This window comes from Heptranchias perlo, unplaced genomic scaffold (genome assembly GCF_035084215.1).
Source record: "Heptranchias perlo isolate sHepPer1 unplaced genomic scaffold, sHepPer1.hap1 HAP1_SCAFFOLD_729, whole genome shotgun sequence".
NCBI classification, from domain to species: domain Eukaryota; kingdom Metazoa; phylum Chordata; class Chondrichthyes; order Hexanchiformes; family Hexanchidae; genus Heptranchias; species Heptranchias perlo.
In genome coordinates this window covers 28,402-47,607 of record NW_027139760.1, presented here as the reverse complement: position 1 = coordinate 47,607, position 19,206 = coordinate 28,402, and the positions used below count along the sequence as shown (strand labels likewise).

General features: G+C 53.2%; 5 non-coding genes across 5 annotated transcripts; all 5 read right to left on the bottom strand.

Moving 5' to 3' along the window:
- Positions 1 to 3,227: 3,227 nt before the first annotated feature.
- trnak-uuu (transfer RNA lysine (anticodon UUU)) lies at positions 3,228 to 3,300 on the bottom strand. The gene has a single exon. It is a non-coding gene; the product is annotated as a tRNA-Lys (tRNA).
- Positions 3,301 to 5,936: 2,636 nt separating this feature from the next.
- trnak-uuu (transfer RNA lysine (anticodon UUU)) lies at positions 5,937 to 6,009 on the bottom strand. Its single transcript has one exon. It is a non-coding gene; the product is annotated as a tRNA-Lys (tRNA).
- A 3,611-nt stretch (positions 6,010 to 9,620) lies between these two features.
- Positions 9,621 to 9,693, bottom strand: trnak-uuu (transfer RNA lysine (anticodon UUU)). Its single transcript has one exon. It is a non-coding gene; the product is annotated as a tRNA-Lys (tRNA).
- A 2,878-nt stretch (positions 9,694 to 12,571) lies between these two features.
- On the bottom strand, positions 12,572 to 12,644 carry trnak-uuu (transfer RNA lysine (anticodon UUU)). Its single transcript has one exon. It is a non-coding gene; the product is annotated as a tRNA-Lys (tRNA).
- Positions 12,645 to 18,848: 6,204 nt separating this feature from the next.
- trnak-uuu (transfer RNA lysine (anticodon UUU)) lies at positions 18,849 to 18,921 on the bottom strand. The gene has a single exon. It is a non-coding gene; the product is annotated as a tRNA-Lys (tRNA).
- Positions 18,922 to 19,206: the final 285 nt, after the last annotated feature.

The following is a 19,206-nucleotide window of genomic DNA, read 5'->3' as shown; positions in this document are numbered from 1 at the left end:
CCTTTGCAGGATGCCTGTTATTATGCATTGCCCCAACGCTGCAAAACAACATGCATTTTCTTCCAGTTTGAACACCTCCCCCTGCAAACCCCTCCCCCACTTCCCCAGAGAGACTGCAAACCCCCACTGCCCCCACTCCCCAACACTGAGTGGGATGCAATGGACCCATCTCTGGTCCCCATTCGTCGAGCAATGCAGACGATACGATTTGCAGGTTGCACCAATTGTGCGCCATTACAGGCCATGACACTCTCGGGTGCCTGGCTGCATTGCACTCAATGCAGATTATTGATTCGTTACGGGCGTAACGCATCAATTTGAATCTCAAATTTCGCCCGAGGGGGTCCCCTGGCTGCATCCCCTCGGTGTGCAATGGCAGCAAGGCTCCGAACGGTTGCCTTGGCGGCGGCCGCGCCCGTCCACGGTCCAGACGGTCCGGGCCCTTGGAGTGCGCCGCTCCGCGACCCTCGGCCGAGGATCGCGCCGCAAGAGAGCAAGTTTCGACGGGAGGGTTGGTTGGTCTTTCACCGAGTCGATGGTCTTCCAGCGGCGGTCGCTGTCCGTCTCGGCGTGCGTCCCCCCGCCGAGCGCTCGGGACGAACCCGGGCAGACGCCACTGCATCTCTCTCCCGGCCGACCTCGCAAAGGCGCATCCCAGAAGGAGATGGGTGACGGTCTCATCTCCACCGCGGCCTCCTCGGGGACGGCGCACGGTGGCGCTGAGAGTCCGGGAGCGCATGGCAGACGTTAAACTGATAAGAACGGATTATTTTCTCCAAAAATGCACTTCATTCATAAAATTTGTAACGATACAGTGGTCATAATCACATTTCAAACATAAGCAATACAATCTGCAAGATACATGAACTATGGTTCGAATATGATTCCAATAAATCATACATGATCATTACAGTTCATGATGCTCAAGGGTGCCTCATTACAATCAATACAGCTTATTCATTACAGATGCATTACATTTCATTCCATTCATTTGCGATTTTACGTAAGAGCAGGTCAGAGGCTGGGTATTCTGCGGCGAGTGACTCACCTCCTGACTCCCCAAAGCCTTTCCACCATCTACAAGGCACAAGTCAGGAGTGTGATGGAATACTCTCCACTTGCCTGGATGAGTGCAGCTCCAACAACACTCAAGAAGCTCGACACCATTCAGGACAAAGCAGCCCGCTTGATTGGCACCCCATCCACCACCCTAAACATTCACTCCCTTCACCACCGGCGCACAGTGGCTGCAGTGTGCACCATCCACAGGATGCACTGCAGCAACTCGCCAAGGCTTCTTCGACAGCACCTCCCAAACCCGCGACCTCTACCACCTAGAAGGACAAGGGCAGCAGGTACATGGGGACAACACCACCTGCACGTTCCCCTCCGAGTCACACACCATCCCGACTTGGAAATATATCGGCCGTTCCTTCATCGTCGCTGGGTCAAAATCCTGGAACTCCCTTCCTAACAGCACTGTGGGAGAACCGTCACCACACGGACTGCAGCGGTTCAAGAAGGCGGCTCACCACCACCTTCTCAAGGGGCAGTGAGGGATGGGCAATAAATGCCGGCCCTCCGCCAGCGACGCCCACATCCCATGAACGAATAAAACAAAAATGCACAATTTCCCACTGGCCGACTGAAAGGTTCTTTCTTGTCTCCATATCACACTTGGAGCACTGTGCACGGTTCTGGTCTCCATATCACACTTGGAGCACTGTGCACAGTTCTGGTCTCCATATCACACTGGGAGCACTGTGCACAGTTCTGGTCTCCATATCACACTTGGAGCACTGTGCACAGTTCTGGTCTCCATATCACACTGGGAGCACTGTGCACAGTTCTGGTCTCCATATCACACTTGGAGCACTGTGCACAGTTCTGGTCTCCATATCACACTTGGAGCACTGTGCACGGTTCTGGTCTCCATATCACACTGGGAGCACTGTGCACAGTTCTGGTCTCCATATCACACTGGGAGCACTGTGCACAGTTCTGGTCTCCATATCACACTGGGAGCACTGTGCACAGTTCTGGTCTCCATATCACACTGGGAGCACTGTGCACAGTTCTAGTCTCCATATCACACTGGGAGCACTGTGCACAGTTCTGGTCTCCATATCACACTGGGAGCACTGTGCACAGTTCTGGTCTCCATATCACACTGGGAGCACTGTGCACAGTTCTGGTCTCCATATCACACTGGGAGCACTGTGCACAGTTCTGGTCTCCATATTATAAAAAGGATATAGAGGCACTGGAGAAGGTGCAAAAAAGATTTACAAGGATGGTACCAGAACTGAGAGGTTTATAACTATCAGGAAAGACTGAACAGGCTGGGGCTCTTTTCTCTGGAAAAGAGAAGACTGAGGGGTGACCTGATCGAGGTCTTTAAGATTATGAAGGGGTTCGATAGGGTAGACGTAGAGAAGATGTTTCTACTTGTGGGGGAGACCAGAACTCGGGGGCCATAAATATAAGATCGTCACTAATAAATCCAATCGGGGAATTCAGGAGAAACTTCTTTCCCCAGAGAGCGGTGGGAATGTGGAACTCGCTCCCACAAGGAGTAGTTGATGTGAATAGTGGAGATGGATTTAAGGGGAAGCTGGATAAACACATGAGGGAGAAAGGGATAGAAGGAGATGGTGATAGGGTGAGATGGAGTCGGGAGGGAGGAGCAGGAACACCGGGATAGACCACAGTCGGGCCGAATGGCCTGTTTCTCTGCTGTAAAATTCGATGTAATTCTATGTAAGGTGGCCCCTCGGCCCTTCGTGCCTGTGCTGGCTCTTTGAAAGAGCTCCCCAAATACTTCAAGTATTAATGTTTGTACGTGTGACAGGAAACACATGAGCCCTGATAGCCCAGATGACCGAGCCTCTGAGTTTTAATCTCAGGTTTCAGGGTTCGAGTCATTTATCAGGCGTTCCTCTTAACAAAAGATTATAAATTCTCACTTTCCTGCAGCCGCACGAAACACGAGCAATTCCCTCCGATCTTTCCCGCTGCCTCGATAAAACTCATTTGGAGGTTCTGAGGACAGGTCATCGGCCTGAAATGTGAACTCTGTTTCTCTCTGAACAGACGCTTCCTGGCCGACTGATCGTTTCCAGCATTTCCGGCTCTTTCGATGTCTGATATAAAACATTTGCCCCACAGCCTGATTCTTTCCAGGAGATGATATTTTCCCAATGTGGTGTTTTCATCGATAAAATCATCGCCCGAACAGGGACTTGAACCCTGGGCCCTCAGATTAAAAGTCTGATGCTCTACCGACTGAGCTATCCGGGCTGTGTGAGGATCAAGGCCCCACAGCACTGACTGGCTGTGGGTAGGAATTACACTCATTTCACCACAGATTCACAGCCGGCCTCTCAACACACGTCCCGTCACCAAATTGCTCCAGGTCAAAACCTCTTCACAGCCCAATTCCTTCTCAAAGTGACCGCACTCCACCCGACCTCAATCTGGGCCCCGTCTCCTCCGACCTCAATCTGGGCCCCGTCTCCTCCGACCTCAATCTGGGCCCCGTCTCCCCCGACCTCAATCTGGGCCCCGTCTCCTCCGACCTCAATCTGGGCCTCGTCTCCCCCGACCTCAAACTGGGCCCCGTCTCCCCCGACCTCAATCTGGGCCTCGTCTCCCCCGACCTCAATCTGGGCCCCGTCTCCTCCGGACCTCAATCTGGGCCCCGTCTCCTCCGACCTCAATCTGGGCCCCGTCTCCTCCGACCTCAATCTGGGCCCCGTCTCCCCCGACCTCAATCTGGGCCCCGTCTCCCCCGACCTCAATCTGGGCCCCCGTCTCCCCCGACCTCAATCTGGGCCCCGTCTCCCCCGACCTCAATCTGGGCCCCGTCTCCCCCGACCTCAATCTGGGCCCCGTCTCCCCCGACCTCAATCTGGCCCCGTCTCCCCCGACCTCAATCTGGGCCCCGTCTCCCCCGACCTCAACCTGGGCCCCGTCTCCCCCGACCTCAATCTGGGCCCCGTCTCCTCCGACCTCAATCTGGGCCCCGTCTCCCCCGACCTCAATCTGGGCCCCGTCTCCCCCGACCTCAATCTGGGCCCCGTCTCCCCCGACCTCAATCTGGGCCCCGTCTCCTCCGACCTCAATCTGGGCCCCGTCTCCTCAATCTGACCCCTTCTCCTCAATCTGACCTCTTCTCCTCAATCTGACCTCTGCTCCTCAATCTGACCCGTTCTCATCAATCTGACCCCTTCTCCTCAATCTGACCCCTTCTCCTCAATCTGACCTCTACCCCTCAATCTGACCCCTTCTCCTCAATCTGACACCTTCTCCCCAATCTGACCCCTTCTCCTCAATCTGATCCCTGCTCCCCAATCTGACCCCTTCTCCTCAATCTGACCCCTGCTCCCCAATCTGACCCCTTCTCCTCAATCTGACCCCTTCTCCTCAATCTGACCCCTTCTCCACAATCTGACCTCATCTCCTCTATCTGACCCCTTCTCCTCAATCTGACCTCATCTCCTTAACCTGACCTCGTTCTCCTCAATGTGACCCCTTCCCATCAATCTGACCCCCTTCTCCTCAATCTGACCTCTTCTCCTCAATCTGACCTCTTCTCCTCAATCTGACCCCTGCCCCTCATAGAATCATAGAATCATCGAAGTTTACAACATGGAAACAGGCCCTTCGGCCCAACATGTCCATGTCGCCCAGTTTATACCACTAAGCTAGTCCCAATTGCCTGCACTTGGCCCATGTCCCTCGATACCCATCTTACCCATGTAACTGTCCAAATGCTTTTTAAAAGACAAAATTGTACCCGCCTCTACTACTGCCTCTGGCAGCTCGTTCCAGACACTCACCACCCTTTGAGTGAAAAAATTGCCCCTCTGGACCCTTTTGTATCTCTCCCCTCTCACCTTAAATCTATGCCCCCTCGTTATAGACTCCCCTACCTTTGGGAAAAGATTTTGACTATCTACCTTATCTATGCCCCTCATTATTTTATAGACTTCTATAAGATCACCCCTTAACCTCCTACTCTCCAGGGAAAAAAGTCCCAGTCTGTCTAACCTCTCCCTATAAGTCAATCTGACCCCTTCTTCCTAATCTGACCCCTTCTCCCCAACCTGACCCCTTCTCCTCAATCTGACCCCTTCTCCTCCATCTGACCCCATCTCCTCAATCTGACCCCTTCTCCCCAACCTGACCCCTTCTCCTCAATCTGACCCCTGCTCCTCAATCTGACCCCATCTCCTCAATCTGACCCCTTCTCCTCAATCTGACCCCTTCTCCTCAACCTGACCCCTTCTCCTCAATCTGACCCCTTCCCCAGAATCTGACCCCTTCTCCTCAATCTGACCCCTTCTCCCCAATCTGACCTCTTCTCCTCAATCTGACCCCTGCCCCTCAATCTGACCCCATCTCCTCAATCTGACCCCTGCCCCTCAATCTGACTCCTTCTCCTCAGTCTGGGTGTCGGGGAGAGATGCACTGTCGAGGTGGGATTGCTGCAGAAGGGAATGCAGAATGGGAATGATTTCATGTTCCATGTCAGAGGGTGACGGTCACCGTGTGACAGGAAACACACGAGCCCTGATAGCCCAGTCGGTCGAGCCTCTGAGTTTTAATCTGAGGTTTCAGGGTTCGAGTCATTTATCAGGCGTTCCTTTTAACAAAAGATTATAAATTCTCACTTTCCTGCAGCCGCACGAAACACGAGCAATTCCCTCCGATCTTTCCCGCTGCCTCGATAAAACTCATTTGGAGGTTCTGAGGACAGGTCATCGGCCTGAAATGTGAACTCTGTTTCTCTCTGAACAGACGCTTCCTGGCCGACTGATCGTTTCCAGCATTTCCGGCTCTTTCGATGTCTGATATAAAACATTTGCCCCACAGCCTGATTCTTTCCAGGAGATGATATTTTCCCAATGTGGTGTTTTCATCGATAAAATCATCGCCCGAACAGGGACTTGAACCCTGGGCCCTCAGATTAAAAGTCTGATGCTCTACCGACTGAGCTATCCGGGCTGTGTGGGGATCGAGGCCCCACACCACTGACGGGCTGTGGGTAGGAATTACACTCATTTCACCACAGCTTCACAGCCGGCCTCTCAACACACGTCCCGTCACCAAATTGCTCCAGGTCAAAACCTCTTCACAGCCCAATTCCTTCTCAAAGTGACCGCACTCCACCCGACCTCAATCTGGGCCCCGTCTCCACCCGACCTCAATCTGGGCCCCGTCTCCCCCGACCTCAATCTGGGCCCCGTCTCCCCCGACCTCAATCTGGGCCCCGTCTCCTCCGACCTCAATCTGGGCCCCGTCTCCACCAGACCTCAATCTGGGCCCCGTCTCCCCCGACCTCAATCTGGGCCCCGTCTCCCCCGACCTCAATCTGGGCCCCGTCTCCCCCGACCTCAATCTGGGCCCCGTCTCCTCCGACCTCAATCTGGGCCCCGTCTCCCCCGACCTCAAACTGGGCCCCGTCTCCCCCGACCTCAATCTGGGCCCCGTCTCCTCCGACCTCAATCTGGGCCCCGTCTCCACCAGACCTCAATCTGGGCCCTGTCTCCTCCGACCTCAATCTGGGCCCCGTCTCCACCGACCTCAATCTGGGCCCCGTCTCCTCCCGACCTCAATCTGGGCCCCGTCTCCTCCGACCTCAATCTGGGCCCCGTCTCCTCCGACCTCAATCTGGGCCCCGTCTCCCCCGACCTCAATCTGGGCCCCGTCTCCTCCGACCTCAATCTGGGCCCCGTCTCCCCCGACCTCAATCTGGGCCCCGTCTCCCCCGACCTCAATCTGGGCCCCGTCTCCCCCGACCTCAATCTGGGCCCCGTCTCCCCCGACTTCAATCTGGGCCCCGTCTCCCCCGACCTCAATCTGGGCCCCGTCTCCTCCGACCTCAATCTGGGCCCCGTCTCCTCCGACCTCAATCTGGGCCCCGTCTCCTCCGACCTCAAACTGGGCCTCGTCTCCCCCGACCTCAAACTGGGCCTCTTCTCCTCAATCTGACCCCATCTCCTCAATCCGTCCCCTTCTCCTCAATCTGACCCCTTCTCCTCAATCTGACCCCTTCTCCTCAATCTGACCCTTTCTCCCCAATCTGACCTCTACCCCTCAATCTGACCTCTACCCCTCAATCTGACCCCTTCTCCCCAATCTGACCCCTTCTCCTCAATCTGACCCCTTTCTCCTCAATCTGACCCCTTCCCCTCAATCTGACCCCTTCTCCTCAATCTGACCCCTTCTCCTCAATCTGACCTCTTCTCCTCAATCTGACCCCTTCTCCCCAATCTGACCCCTTCTCCTCAATCTGACCCCTTTCTCCTCAATCTGACCCCTTCCCCTCAATCTGACCCCTTCTCCTCAATCTGACCCCTACTCCCCAATCTGACCCCTTCCCCTCAATCTGATCCCTGCTCCTCAATCTGACCCCTTCTCCTCAATCTGACCCCTTCTCCTCAATCTGACCCCTTCTCCCCAATCTGACCCCTTCTCCCCAATCTGACCTCTTCTCCTCAATCTGACCCCTTCTCCCCAATCTGAGCCCTTCTCCCCAATCTGACCCCTTCTCCCCAATCTGATCCCTTCTCCTCAATCTGATCCCTGCTCCCCAATCTGCCTCCTTCTCCTCAATCTGACCCCTTCTCCTCAATCTGACCCCTTCTCCTCAATCTGACCCCTTTCTCCTCAATCTGACCCCTTCCCCTCAATCTGACGCCTTCTCCTCAATCTGACCCCTTCCCCTCAATCTGACCCCTTCTCCCCAATCTGACCCCTTCTCCCCAATCTGACCCCTTCTCCTCAATCTGACTCCTTCTCCTCAATCTGACTCCTTCTCCCCAATCTGACTCCTTCTCCCCAATCTGACCCCTTCTCCCCAATCTGACTCCTTCTCCCCAATCTGACCCCTTCTCCTCAATCTGACCCCTTCCCCTCAATCTGATCCCTTCTCCTCAATCTGACTCCTTCTCCCCAATCTGACTCCTTCTCCCCAATCTGACCCCTTCTCCTCAATCTGACTCCTTCTCCCCAATCTGACCCCTTCTCCTCAATCTGACCCCTTCTCCCCAATCTGACCCCTTCTCCTCAATCTGACTCCTTCTCCTCAATCTGACTCCTTCTCCCCAATCTGACCCCTTCTCCTCAATCTGACCTCTTCTCCTCAATCTGACCCCTGCCCCTCATAGAATCATAGAATCATAGAAGTTTACAACATGGAAACAGGCCCTTCGGCCCAACATGTCCATGTCGCCCAGTTTATACCACTAAGATCATCCCAATTGCCTGCACTTGGCCCATGTCCCTCTATACCCATCTTACCCATGTAACTGTCCAAATGATTTTTAAAAGACAAAATTGTACCCGCCTCTACTACTGCCTCTGGCAGCTCGTTCCAGACACTCACCACCCTTTGAGTGAAAAAATTGCCCCTCTGGACCCTTTTGTATCTCTCCCCTCTCACCTTAAATCTATGCCCCCTCGTTATAGACTCCCCTACCTTTGGGAAAAGATTTTGACTATCGACCTTATCTCTGCCCCTCATTATTTTATAGACTTCTATAAGATCACCCCTAAACCTCCTACTCTCCAGGGAAAAAAGTCCCAGTCTGTCTAACCTCTCCCGATAAGTCAATCTGACCACTTCTTCCTAATCTGACTCCTTCTCCCCAACCTGACCCCTTCTCCTCAATCTGACCCCTGCTCCTCAATCTGACCCCTTCTCCTCAATCTGACCCCTGCTCCTCAATCTGACCCCTTCTCCTCAATCTGACCCCTTCTCCTCAACCTGACCCCTTCTCCTCAATCTGACCCCTTCCCCAGAATCTGACCCCTTCTCCTCAATCTGACCCCTTCTCCCCAATCTGACCCCTTCCCCTCAATCTGACTCCTTCTCCTCAATCTGACCCCTTCTCCTCAATCTGACCCCTTCTCCCCAACCTGACCCCTTCTCCTCAATCTGACCCCTTCTCCTCAACCTGACCCCTTCTCCTCAATCTGACCCCTTCCCCAGAATCTGACCCCTTCTCCTCAATCTGACCCCTTCTCCCCAATCTGACCTCTTCTCCTCAATCTGACCCCTGCCCCTCAATCTGACCCCTGCCCCTCAATCTGACCCCTGCCCCTCAATCTGACTCCTTCTCCTCAGTCTGGGTGTCGGGGAGAGATGAACTGTCGAGGTGGGATTGCTGCAGAAGGGAATGCAGAATGGGAATGATTTCATGTTCCATGTCAGAGGGTGACGGTCACCGTGTGACAGGAAACACATGAGCCCTGATAGCCCAGTCGGTCGAGCCTCTGAGTTTTAATCTGAGGTTTCAGGGTTCGAGTCATTTATCAGGCGTTCCTTTTAACAAAAGATTATAAATTATCACTTTCCTGCAGCCGCACGAAACACGAGCAATTCCCTCCGATCTTTCCCGCTGCCTCGATAAAACTCATTTGGAGGTTCTGAGGACAGGTCATCGCCCTGAAATGTGAACTCTGTTTCTCTCTGAACAGACGCTTCCTGGCCGACTGATCGTTTCCAGCATTTCCGGCTCTTTCGATATCTGATATAAAACATTTGCCCCACAGCCTGATTCTTTCCAGGAGATGATATTTTCCCAATGTGGTGTTTTCATCGATAAAATCATCGCCCGAACAGGGACTTGAACCCTGGGCCCTCAGATTAAAAGTCTGATGCTCTACCGACTGAGCTATCCGGGCTGTGTGGGGATCGAGGCCCCACACCACTGATGGGCTGTGGGTAGGAATTACACTCATTTCACCACAGGTTCACAACCGGCCTCTCAACACACGTCCCGTCACCAAATTGCTCCAGGTCAAAACCTCTTCACAGCCCAATTCCTTCTCAAAGTGACCGCACTCCACCCGACCTCAATCTGGGCCCCGTCTCCCCCGACCTCAATCTGGGCCCCGTCTCCCCCGACCTCAATCTGGGCCCCGTCTCCCCCGACCTCAATCTGGGCCCCGTCTCCCCCGACCTCAATCTGGGCCCCGTCTCCCCCGACCTCAATCTGGGCCCCGTCTCCACCAGACCTCAATCTGGGCCCCGTCTCCCCCGACCTCAATCTGGGCCCCGTCTCCCCCGACCTCAATCTGGGCCCCGTCTCCCCCGACCTCAATCTGGGCCCCGTCTCCCCCGACCTCAATCTGGGCCCCGTCTCCCCCGACCTCAATCTGGGCCCCGTCTCCCCCGACCTCAATCTGGGCCCCGTCTCCTCCCGACCTCAATCTGGGCCCCGTCTCCCCCGACCTCAATCTGGGCCCCGTCTCCCCCGACCTCAATCTGGGCCTCGTCTCCCCCGACCTCAATCTGGGCCCCGTCTCCCCCGACCTCAATCTGGGCCCCGTCTCCCCCGACCTCAAACTGGGCCCCGTCTCCCCCGACCTCAATCTGGGCCCCGTCTCCTCCGACCTCAATCTGGGCCCCGTCTCCACCAGACCTCAATCTGGGCCCCGTCTCCACCAGACCTCAATCTGGGCCCCGTCTCCACCAGACCTCAATCTGGGCCCCGTCTCCTCCCGACCTCAATCTGGGCCCCGTCTCCTCCGACCTCAATCTGGGCCCCGTCTCCTCAATCTGACCCCTTCTCCTCAATCTGACCTCTTCTCCTCAATCTGACCTCTACTCCTCAATCTGACCCGTTCTCATCAATCTGACCCCTTCTCCCCAATCTGACCCCTTCTCCTCAATCTGACCTCTACCCCTCAATCTGACCCCTTCTCCTCAATCTGACCCCTTTCTCCTCAATGTGACCCCTTCCCCTCAATCTGATCCCTGCTCCTCAATCTGACCCCTTCTCCTCAATCTGACCCCTTCTCCTCAATCTGACCTCTACCCCTCAATCTGACCCCTTCTCCTCAATCTGACCCCTTTCTCCTCAATGTGACCCCTTCCCCTCAATCTGATCCCTGCTCCTCAATCTGACCCCTTCTGCCCAATCTGACCCCTTCTCCCCAATCTGACCCCTTCTCCCCAATCTGATCCCTTCTCCTCAATCTGACCCCTTCTCCCCAATCTGACCCCTTCTCCTCAATTTGACCCCTTCTCCCCAATCTGACCCCTTCTCCTCAATCTGACCCCTTCTCCTCAATCTGACCTCATCTCCTTAACCTGACCTCGTTCTCCTCAATGTGACCCCTTCCCATCAATCTGACCTCTTCTCCTCAATCTGACCTCTTCTCCTCAATCTGACCCCTGCCCCTCATAGAATCATAGAATCATAGAAGTTCACAACATGGAAACAGGCCCTTCGGCCCAACATGTCCATGTCGCCCAGTTTATACCACTAAGCTAGTCCCAATTGCCTGCACTTGGCCCATATCCCTCTATACCCATCTTACCCATGTAACTGTCCAAATGCTTTTTAAAAGACAAAATTGTACCCGCCTCTACTACTGCCTCTGGCAGCTCGTTCCAGACACTCACCACCCTTTGAGTGAAAAAATTGCCCCTCTGGACCCTTTTGTATCTCTCCCCTCTCACCTTAAATCTATGCCCCCTCGTTATAGACTCCCCGACCTTTGGGAAAAGATTTTGACTATCTACCTTATCTCTGCCCCTCATTATTTTATAGACTTCTATAAGATCACCCCTAAACCTCCTACTCTCCAGGGAAAAAAGTCCCAGTCTGTCTAACCTCTCCCGATAAGTCAATCTGACCCCTTCTCCCTAATCTGACCCCTTCTCCCCAACCTGACCCCTTCTCCTCAATCTGACCCCTGCTCCTCAATCTGACCCCTTCTCCTCAATCTGACCCCTGCTCCTCAATCTGACCCCATCTCCTCAATCTGACCCCTGCTCCTCAACCTGACCCCTTCTCCTCAATCTGACCCCTGCTCCTCAATCTGACCCCATCTCCTCAATCTGACCCCTTCTCCCCAACCTGACCCCTTCTCCTCAACCTGACCCCTTCTCCTCAATCTGACCCCTTCCCCAGAATCTGACCCCTTCTCCTCAATCTGACCCCTTCCCCAGAATCTGACCCCTTCTCCTCAATCTGACCCCTTCTCCTCCATCTGACCCCATCTCCTCAATCTGACCCCATCTCCTCAATCTGACCCCTGCCCCTCAATCTGACTCCTTCTCCTCAGTCTGGGTGTTGGGGAGAGATGCACTGTCGAGGTGGGATTGCTGCAGAAGGGAATGCAGAATGGGAATGATTTCATGTTCCATGTCAGAGGGTGACGGTCACCGTGTGACAGGAAACACATGAGCCCTGATAGCCCAGTCGGTCGAGCCTCTGAGTTTTAATCTGAGGTTTCAGGGTTCGAGTCATTTATCAGGCGTTCCTTTTAACAAAAGATTATAAATTCTCACTTTCCTGCAGCCGCACGAAACACGAGCAATTCCCTCCGATCTTTCCCGCTGCCTCGATAAAACTCATTTGGAGTTTCTGAGGACAGGTCATCGGCCTGAAATGTGAACTCTGTTTCTCTCTGAACAGACGCTTCCTGGCCGACTGATCGTTTCCAGCATTTCCGGCTCTTTCGATATCTGATATGAAACATTTGCCCCACAGCCTGATTCTTTCCAGGAGATGATATTTTCTCAATGTGGTGTTTTCATCGATAAAATCATCGCCCGAACAGGGACTTGAACCCTGGACCCTCAGATTAAAAGTCTGATGCTCTACCGACTGAGCTATCCGGGCTGTGTGAGGATTGAGGCCCCACAGCACTGACGGGCTGTGGGTAGGAATTACACTCATTTCACCACAGATTCACAACTGGCCTTTTGTTATTATTCGTTCATGAGATGTGGGCGTCGCTGGGCGAGGCCGGCATTTATTGCCCATCCCTAATTGCCCCTTGAGAAGGTGGTGGTGAGCCGCCTTCTTGAACCGCTGCAGTCCGTGTGGTGACGGTTCTCCCACAGTGCTGTTAGGAAGGGAGTTCCAGGATTTTGACCCAGCGACGATGAAGGAACGGCCGATATATTTCCAAGTCGGGATGGTGTGTGACTCGGAGGGGGACGTGCAGGTGGTGTTGTTCCCATGTGCCTGCTGCTCTTGTCCTTCTAGGTGGTAGAGGTCGCGGGTTTGGGAGGTGCTGTCGAAGAAGCCTTGGCGGGTTGCTGCAGTGCATCCTGTGGATGGTCCACACTGCAGCCACAGTGCGCCGGTGGTGAAGGGAGTGAATGTTTAGGGTGGTGGATGGGGTGCCAATCAAGCGGGCTGCTTTGTCCTGGATGGTGTCGAGCTTCTTGAGTGTTGTTGGAGCTGCACTCATCCAGGCAAGTGGAGAGTATTCCATCACACTCCTGACTTGTGCCTTGTAGATGGTGGAAAGGCTTTGGGGAGTCAGGAGGTGAGTCACTCGCCGCAGAATACCCAGCCTCTGACCTGCTCTCGTAGCCACAGTATTTATATGGCTGGTCCAGTTAAGTTTCTGGTCAATGGTGACCCCCAGGATGTTGATGGTGGGGGATTCGGCGATGGTAATGCCGTTGAATGTCAAGGGGAGGTGGTTAGACTCTCTCTTGTTGGAGATGATGTGGAGATGCCGGTGATGGACTGGGGTTGACAATTGTAAACAATTTTACAACACCAAGTTATAGTCCAGCAATTTTATTTTAAATTCACAAGCTTTCGGAGATTTTCTCCTTCCTCAGGTAAATGTTTCAAGATCTCCTTGAAGCCTACGCATTTATACATATTGAACAATAATACATGGTGTTTACAGACTGCCCCTGCAACTGCCCGTTGCCAAGGCAATCACCGTGTTCAGACAGAGAGGTGTCATCTGCAGAACCCCCGAATACACATTCAACAAAAAAACAAACAGGGGAAAAAAAAACAGAGAAAAAAAAAAAACACAGAGAGAGGCAGAAACATCCGGAAGGCAGAGAGAGCCAGCAAATGACCCATTATATTAAAAACAGATAACATTTGTTCGCTGGTGGGGTAACGTGTAGCGTGACATGAACCCAAGATCCCGGTTGAGGCCGTCCTCATGGGTGCGGAACTTGGCTATCAATTTCTGCTCGACGATTTTGCGTTGTCGTGTGTCTCGAAGGCCGCCTTGGAGTACGCTTACCCGAAGGTCGGTGGATGAATGTCCATGACTGCTGAAGTGTTCCCCGACTGGGAGGGAACCCTCCTGTTTGGCGATTGTTGCGCGGTGTCCGTTCATCCGTTGTCGCAGCGTCTGCATGGTCTCGCCAATGTACCATGCTCTGGGGCATCCTTTCCTGCAACGTATGAGGTAGACAACGTTGGCCGAGTCACAGGAGTATGAACCATGCACCTGGTGGGTGGTGTCATCTCGTGTGATGGTGGTATCTGTGTCGATGATCTGGCATGTCTTGCAGAGGTTACCGTGGCAGGGTTGTGTGGCGTCGTGGACGCTGTTCTCTTGAAAGCTGGGTAGTTTAGACTATTGCAAAGAAGCATACCGACAACTGGACAACCAGGAACACTACAGACGGTTACCCGCAGATCCGACCAAAGAACACACCCACCAGCTCAACAAACTGATCAAGACCTTCGATCCAGACCTTCAAAGCATCCTACGCATTCTCATCCCACGTAATCCCCGCGTGGGAGACTTCTACTGCCTCCCAAAGATACACAAAGCCAACACACCCGGACGTCCCATCGTATCAGGCAACGGAACCCTGTGTGAGAACCTCTCTGGATACATCGAGGGCATCCTGAAACCCATCGTACAGGGAACCCCCAGCTTCTGTCGCGACACTACAGACTTCCTACAAAAACTCAGTACCCACGGACCAGTTGAACCAGGAACACTTCTCACCACGATGGACGTCTCGGCACTATACACCAGTATCCCCCACGATGACGGCATCGCTGCGACAGCATCAATACTCAACACCAACAACAGCCAATCTCCGGAAGCCATCCTACAACTCATCCGCTTCATCCTGGATCACAATGTCTTCACCTTCAATAACCAGTTCTTTACCCAAACACACGGAACAGCCATGGGGACCAAATTCGCACCCCAATACGCCAACATTTTCATGCACAAGTTCGAGCAGGACTTCTTCACTGCACAAGACCTCCAACCAACACTATACACCAGATACATCGACGACATTTTCTTTCTATGGACCCACGGCAAGGAATCACTAAAGAGACTACACGATAACATCAACAAGTTCCATCCCACCATCAAGCTCACCATGGACTACTCCTCAGAATCAGTTTCTTTCTTGGACACACGAATCTCCATCAAAGACGGGCACCTCAGCACCTCACTCTACCGCAAGCCCACGGACAACCTCACGATGCTCCACTTTTCCAGCTTCCACCCTAACCACGTCAAAGAGGCCATCCCCTATGGACAGGCCCTGCGAATACACAGGGTCTGCTCAGACGAGGAGGAACGCGATGGACACCTACAGACGCTGAAAGACGCCCTAGTAAGAACGGGATATGACGCTCGACTCATCGATCGACAGTTCCGACGGGCCACAGCAAAAAATCGCATAGACCTCCTCAGGAGACTAACACGGGACGCAACCAACAGAGTACCCTTTGTCGTCCAGTACTTCCCCGGAGCGGAGAAACTACGCCATGTTCTCCGCAGCCTTCAACATGTCATCAATGAGGACAAACACCTCGCTATGGCCATCCCCACACCTCCACTACTCGCCTTTAAACAGCCACCCAACCTCAAACAGACCATCGTTCGCAGCAAACTACCCAGCTTTCAAGAGAACAGCGTCCACGACGCCACACAACCCTGCCACGGTAACCTCTGCAAGACATGCCAGATCATCGACACAGATACCACCATCACACGAGATGACACCACCCACCAGGTGCATGGTTCATACTCCTGTGACTCGGCCAACGTTGTCTACCTCATACGTTGCAGGAAAGGATGCCCCAGAGCATGGTACATTGGCGAGACCATGCAGACGCTGCGACAACGGATGAACGGACACCGCGCAACAATCGCCAAACAGGAGGGTTCCCTCCCAGTCGGGGAACACTTCAGCAGTCATGGACATTCATCCACCGACCTTCGGGTAAGCGTACTCCAAGGCGGCCTTCGAGACACACGACAACGCAAAATCGTCGAGCAGAAATTGATAGCCAAGTTCCGCACCCATGAGGACGGCCTCAACCGGGATCTTGGGTTCATGTCACGCTACACGTTACCCCACCAGCGAACAAATGTTATCTGTTTTTAATATAATGGGTCATTTGCTGGCTCTCTCTGCCTTCCGGATGTTTCTGCCTCTCTCTGTGTTTTTTTTTCTCTGTTTTTTTTTTCCCTGTTTGTTTTTTTGTTGAATGTGTATTCGGGGGTTCTGCAGATGACACCTCTCTGTCTGAACACGGTGATTGCCTTGGCAACGGGCAGTTGCAGGGGCAGTCTGTAAACACCATGTATTATTGTTCAATATGTATAAATGCGTAGGCTTCAAGGAGATCTTGAAACATTTACCTGAGGAAGGAGAAAATCTCCGAAAGCTTGTGAATTTAAAATAAAATTGCTGGACTATAACTTGGTGTTGTAAAATTGTTTACAATTGTTGGAGATGGTCATTGCCTGGCACTTATCTGGCGCGAATGTTACTTGCCACTTATCAGCCCAAGCCTGGATGTTGTCCAGGTCTTGCTGCATGCGGGCTCGGACTGCTTCATTATCTGAGGGGTTGTGAATGGAACTGAAGACTGTGCAATCATCAGCGAACATCCCCATTTCTGACCTTATGATGGAGGGAAGGTCATTGATGAAATTTTCAATTTGACCATTTGCTCCTCAATCTGACCCCTTCTCCCCAATTTGACCCCTTCTCCTCAATCTGACCCCTTCTCCTCAATCTGACCCCTTCTCCCCAATCTGACCTCTTCTCCTCAATCTGACCTCGTCTCCTCAATCTGACCCCTTCTCCTCAATCTGACCCCTTCTCCTCAATCTGACCCGGTCTCCTCAATCTGACCCCTTCTCCTCCTTCTGACCCCTTCTCCTCAATCTGACTCCTTCTCCTCAATCTGACCCCTTCTCCCCAATCTGACCTCGTTTCCCCAATCTGACCCCTTCTCCTCAATCTGACCCCTTCTCCCCAATCTGACCCCTTCTCCTCAATCTGACTCCTTCTCCTCAATCTGACCTCGTCTCCTCAATCTGACCCCTTCTCCTCAATCTGACCCCTTCTCCTCCTTCTGACCCCTTCTCCTCAATCTGACTCCTTCTCCTCAATCTGACCCCTTCTCCCCAATCTGACCTCGTTTCCCCAATCTGACCCCTTCTCCTCAATCTGACCCCTTCTCCCCAATCTGACCCCTTCTCCCCAATATGACCCTTTCTCCTCAATCTGACCCCTTCTTCCCAATCTGACCCCTTCTCCTCAATCTGACCCCTTCTCCTCAATCTGACCTCTTCTCCCCAATATGACCCCTTCTCCTCAATCTGACCCCTTCTCCTCAATCTAACCCCTTCCCCTAAATCTGACCCCTTCTCCCCAATCTGACCCCTTCTCCTCAATCTGACCCCTTCCCCTAAATCTGACCCCTTCTCCTCAATCTGACCGCTTCTCCCTAATCTGACCCCTTCCCCTCAATCTGACCCCTTCTCATCAATCTGACCCCTTCCCCTCAATCTGACCCCTTCTCCTCAATCTGACCCCTTCTCCTCAATCTGACCCCTTCTCCTCAATCTGACCCCTTCTCCTCAATCTGACCCCTTCTCCTCAATCTGACCTCATCTCCTCAACCTGACCTCTTTCTCCTCAATGTGACACCTTCCCATCAATCTGACCCCTTTCTCCTCACTGTGACCCCTTCTCCTCAATCTGACCCCTTCTCCTCAACCTGACCTCTTTCTCCTCAATGTGACACCTTCCCATCAATCTGACCCCTTTCTCCTCACTGTGACCCCTTCTCCTCAATCTGACCCCTTCTCCTCAATCTGACCCCTTCTCCTCAATCTGACCTCTTCTCCTCAATCTGACCCCTGCCCCTCAATCTGACCGCTTCTCCCTAATCTGACCCCTTCTCCCCAATCTGACCCCTTTCTCCTCAATCTGACCCCTTCTCCTCAATCTGACCCCTTCTCCTCAATCTGACCCCTGCCCCTCAATCTGACCGCTTCTCCCTAATCTGACCCCTTCTCCCCAATCTGACCCCTTCTCCCCAATCTGACCCCTTCTCCTCAATCTGACCCCTTCTCCCCAATCTGACCTCTTCTCCCCAATCTGACCCCTTTTCCTCAATCTGACCCCATCTCCTCAATCTGACCCCTGCCCCTCAATCTGACCCCTGCCCCTCAATCTGACCCCTGCCCCTCAATCTGACCCATTCTCCTCCATCTGACCCCATCTCCTCAATCTGACCCCTGCCCCTCAATCTGACCCCTGCCCCTCAATCTGACTCCTTCTCCTCAGTCTGGGTGTCGGGGAGAGATGAACTGTCGAGGTGGGATTACTGCAGAAGGGAATGCAGAATGGGAATGATTTCATGTTCCATGTCAGAGGGTGACGGTCACCGTGTGACAGGAAACACACGAGCCCTGATAGCCCAGTCGGTCGAGCCTCTGAGTTTTAATCTGAGGTTTCAGGGTTCGAGTCATTTATCAGGCGTTCCTTTTAACAAAAGATTATAAATTCTCACTTTCCTGCAGCCGCACGAAACACGAGCAATTCCCTCCGATCTTTCCCGCTGCCTCGATAAAACTCATTTGGAGTTTCTGAGGACAGGTCATCGCCCTGAAATGTGAACTCTGTTTCTCTCTGAACAGACGCTTCCTGGCCGACTGATCGTTTCCAGCATTTCCGGCTCTTTCGATGTCTGATATAAAACATTTTAAAGATTTGCCCCACAGCCTGATTCTTTCCAGGAGATGATATTTTCCCAATGTGGTGTTTTCATCGATAAAATCATCGCCCGAACAGGGACTTGAACCCTGGGCCCTCAGATTAAAAGTCTGATGCTCTACCGACTGAGCTATCCGGGCTGTGTGAGAATCGAGGCCCCACACCACTGACTGGCTGTGGGTAGGAATTACACTCATTTCACCACAGGTTCACAACTGGCCTTTTTTTATTATTCGTTCAAGGGATGTGGGCGTCGCTGGCGAGGCCGGCATTTATTGCCCATCCCTAATTGCCCCTTGAGAAGGTGGTGGTGAGCCGTCTTCTTGAACCGCTGCAGTCCGTGTGGTGAAGGTTCTCCCACAGTGCTGTTAGGAAGGGAGTTCCAGGATTTTGACCCAGCGACAATGAAGGAACGGCGATATATT